Raw genomic sequence first — 4,836 nt, forward strand, 5'->3', positions numbered from 1 at the left:
ACTATTTTGACATTTAAGGACACTGATGTCATAATTAGATTAATCCTTCTAAATTGAATCCTTCTTAATTAAGAATTATTTTTTTATGTCTTGTGAGTCCTAGGGCTTGAATTCAGGGCCTGTGTCTGTCCCTGAGCCTCTTTGTGCTCAAGGCTAGCACTATACCACTTGAGCAATAACGCCACTTTCGGACTTTTCTGAGTAGTTTATTGGAGATAAAAGACTCACGGACTTTCCTGCCTGGGCTGGCTTCCAATCCCAATCCTCAGATCTCTGACTCCTGAATACCTAGGATTACAGGTGTGATTCACCAGTGTCCAGCAATTAAACATTTTGTTAAAAAAAATTCATAGTTAGTAGGTGATCAGGAGTATAAAACAGAGTATGAACTTCATTAAATAATTCTCATTGAAATGTGATTTTCCATGCTGCATTCTACCAATTATTCATGAGATTAGCATTCTTCACTCCTACTAATATGTAGTGTGCAATAGAGAGTCATTTACAGAATCTAGTAAACAATCATATAACTGAGTTCAAAACTTTGTTTTACAAACATGTAGCTATATATCTGTAAGAATTAATAAGAATTGGACTTTAGTTTTATTTAGCATTTTGCTTTCATGACTGTTTTTTATTCCATATGGTCAAAAATGGCAAAGTCCTAGTAATAAAGTGATTTAATTTTATACTACATAATGGTAATCCAGTAAAATACTGCATTCTCACCCAATTCCTATAAGATGTTTGAGAATGGATGTCATAGACTTAAATCTTCATGGAGACTGCCAAAGGAAGGTACTAGAGACCATCATTCTTCACATTTTCATTTTCTTTCAAAGCAGTTTGAAGAGAATGGCATTTGTTTCTCTCCGTCTTAAGCCCTGTTTGTGACGTGAATATTGGAACTCCCTCAATGCTGCCATGAGACTCCCTACAGGGCAAAGCCAGTCTACTGGGCATTGTGGACTCACAAGCCAGTAATTAATGACAAGTCTATTGTGAGGATTATTTTTACATCAGTTTTCTTTATTTTGAAAGCAAAAGCCTTCTAAACTAATTACAAGAAAAGTGCAAAGATACATTACTTAAAGATTCTTTCAATACCATCTAAATTTGATTCTGAGAAATAAAGAATACACTACCTCATAAGGAAAACATTTTACGAATATGCAGTATCCGCAATGACAAAGGAATGCATTGCTTAGAGTGCAGCCCAGCCAGCTGATGGCACAGCACAGGCACACTTAGAAGACTGTGTAGAAACTAAGCCTTAAACAAACTTAAGCAATCCTGCCCAGTATTGGTATTTGGCTTGATGACCTCCACACATTGCAATTACTTCAAAATTATTTTGTTCGATATATTATTTATTCATTGATGACGTAGAGCTTAGAAAATACCTTCCTACACAACTATATGAGGGCATAAATACTGTCTTGTTATTGTCTTTAAGTAGTTGTACAAAGGTGTTGCCGTTCAATGCATTGCATCTAGATCAATGTCACCTGTTTTATCATTCATCCTTATCCCTCCCAACCACTTCCCTTCCCTAAGTTTTCTTAATTTTGTAGGATCTACTTCAAAATTTTTTTTTGGTGTCAGTCCTGGGTTTTATGACTACACTCTCCCTTGCCCTTCTCCTCTTCATATTGAATTTAACAAAGGATTTAAAATAACATAAATTCAAATAAATTTCAAAATGCAAATATCTGAAAGCACAACATTTCTTTCTACTTTATATATGATTTAAAACAAAATGTGTTTGGTGTCAGTGTTTAAAGTAGATTATGCAACTGATGACAATAACAATTTATATTCAAGACAAACATATCTACCTTAACAGTCTGTATTTAATTCAGCAACAAGTATTCTTATTATTTATCAAGAAGGGTTATTTAGTAATTTATTTAAGCCAAATGTGAAATGGAAATAATAAATTAAGTTTTCTGGAAAAAAATTCATTTATTTGCTTGTTTACTTTTTTGTCACTTTCCTCAATGCACATAAATTTCTTTCTTTCTTTTTTTTTTTTTTTTTTTTTTTGGGGTCCGGTCGTAGGGCCTGAACTCTGGGCCTGGGCGCTGTCCCTCAGCTCTTCAGTTCAAGGCTAGCACTCTACCACTTGAGTCACAGCACCACTTCCAGCTTTTGTTTCTTTTTGCTTATGTGGTGCTGAGGAATCGAACCCAGGGCCTCGAGCATGCAAGGCAAGTGCTCTACCACTGAGCCACCTTCCCAGTCCCTGCACCTAAATTTCTTAGGCTGTAAATAAAGGGGTTGAACAGAGGAATTATAATGGTATAGAACAGGGAGTACATTTTGTCCTGATATTTATCTGGCCCAGTCCCAGGGCACGCATACATGAAGAACAGAGTGCGTAGAACGAAGAGACAGAGAGTAGGTGGGCACCACATGTGGAGAAGGCTTTGCTTTCGCCCTTCTCAGACTTCTTTCTCATAATCACAAGGAGGACCCGGGTATAGGAGAGGATGATACTCATGAAAGTAATAGCTTGTATACAAGGTGAAAGAATAAAAACCACTAAGGCATGGAGAGAGCGGTCAGTGCAAGAAATGGTGTAGAGTGGTAAGATTTCACAGTAGAAATGGTCTATGACATGAGTCTAAATAATAATCCAACATGAATTAAGGGATGCATAAAACCAATCAAATAGGACACACTGATCAACCAAGTGCAGCGTCTGTTGGACATCACCACTAGATAGAGCAAAAGGTTACAGATGGCAATATAGTGATCATAGGCCATCAGTACCAGGAGAAAATATTCTGTGGTTGCACTGGAACCAAAAAAATAATATTGGACCAAGCATTCAATAAGGGATATCATCTCCCCATTACATAAGATGTTGACAAGCATCCTGGTAGTCACTGAAGATGAAGTGCAGGCATCTGCAAAGACCAAACTGCCAAGGAAATAAGACATGGGTGTGTGAAGATGGGAGTCCTTCCAGATGAGAAAAATCAATCCCAGGTTGCCCACCATGGTGATGGCATAAATCAGAAAGAACACCAGGAACAGGGGGACTCGAAGCTCTAGACGCTCTGTGATTCCTTTGAGAACAAATTTAGTCACTAATGTCTGGTTTTCCCCCATCACAGCCCCTTAGTCTGCCCACTGCAATGAGAGAGGATGGTAAAGAAAGACTTACCAACATTTATACAGAATAGTATCAGAATACAGTTCCAGATGTCTGTTTACCAATGTTTTTAAGCAGTAGACACAATATTATAGCATTTTTCTTTGAAAAATACCTAAAATGTGAAATATCTTATCATTTTGAGGTATGAAGATTTTTTAAGTCATTTATTAGAAAGGGGAATGAAGATACTGTAGACATCAATTTTACCGAACTTAGTAACAGTCATTGTAATTGTTAGACTGATGGAGAGTGATGATGATAGATGGATATAAGTTGAATAAAAAGAAAGTAGAAGAAAGAAAAAAGAGAATGAAAGGAAAGATGTTATATAGAATTAAGAATGACAAACATCCTGAAATCCATAAATGAAAGACTTCTCAAATCCAAAAGGACTTAAAAGAACTTGGAAAAGTCAATTTCTTAGAAACTCATTCTTATTTCTATATGGAACAAAAGTGGGTCATACTTTGATATTAATGTTATATATTATTATTTCTTTCTGAGACATGAATCCACCAAGAAATAGGATAGTTAAATTTTATTTCTGTTATTTTAATCCATTACCAATGTGTTGTTTACATAGATCTATACATCATCAATGTCTCAAATTTGACACATGTTTTAAATTCTTTGTCTAAAAATTTATGTGAGCAAAATCTTGAATTCATCTAAGTAATTACTTAGTGTCTCCTAAGTGATAACACTGTTTTTTTTTTAGTTTTTTTACACAGATTCTGGACATGATACTAAAATAAGGACTTTCTGTCTTGTGTGTGTGTGTGTGTGTGTGTGTGTGTGTGTGTGTGTGTGTGTGTGTGTGTGTGTGTGTGTGTGTGTGTGTGTGTGTGTGTGTGTGTGTGCGCGCTGGTCCTGGGGCTTGAACTCAGGGCTTGAGTGCTGTCCCTGAACTTTTTGCCTCAAATCTAGTGCTCTACCATTTAAGCCATAGCTCTACTTTCAGGTTTTTGGTGATTAATTGGAGAGAAGAGTCTTACGGATTTTTCCTTCCCATGCTGGCCAAACCAGTTTTCAGATCTCAGCCTCCTGAGGAGATAGGATTATAGCCATGAGCTACTGGTACTGGGCTAATGTCACACTGATACAGTAGCAGCTACTTTGTATACTAAAGAGAGAGCAAATAAATACCATTAAATATACTGAGGGAGAGATTTATTTGTGTAATTGAGAATGAATGACTTTTAATATTTCAGGTACTCACCATGCTAAAGATAATACAACAATGTGTTTTCTTGTTCTATTAGCTAATATGAGTGGTATTATCAGCTTAAAGGTAGAGTGAAACATCACAAAAGAAAAACATCACAGTAGAAAAAATGCGCAGGATTTCAATACCTCTATTGAAAATTATGACTATTTTAAAATAGAATATCAAAGAAGAAAAACTGGAGATTAATAAACAATAGCAATGATAAAAATTACAGGGGCAGAATAAATGGCCAATCTAAAAAAATGTAAAAAATGTACTTAAAAGTGTTATAAGCCTGCGAAGTGAGGATTGATGCCAGAGAAAGAGAGGAAGGAGGAAATCCAAGTCAATATTACCACAGAGAATTTCTTTAAGGACAAATTATGCAAGACTGTAGATTTAACATATGTTATATATTCAAATCCCTTTGGTGATATAAAACAGGACATACTAATATAAAAATATC

The 4,836-nt window shown here is 35.7% G+C and overlaps 1 pseudogene; it reads right to left on the minus strand.

The window, feature by feature from the left end:
• Positions 1–1,977: 1,977 nt before the first annotated feature.
• On the minus strand, positions 1,978–3,117 carry LOC138831718 (olfactory receptor 5AC1-like; annotated as a pseudogene).
• Between the last annotated feature and the right edge of the window lie 1,719 nt (positions 3,118–4,836).

The sequence above is a fragment of the Dipodomys merriami genome, unplaced genomic scaffold, assembly GCF_024711535.1.
Source record: "Dipodomys merriami isolate MVZ:Mamm:240054 unplaced genomic scaffold, mDipMer1.0.p SCAF_2, whole genome shotgun sequence".
In the NCBI taxonomy this organism is placed as follows: domain Eukaryota; kingdom Metazoa; phylum Chordata; class Mammalia; order Rodentia; family Heteromyidae; genus Dipodomys; species Dipodomys merriami.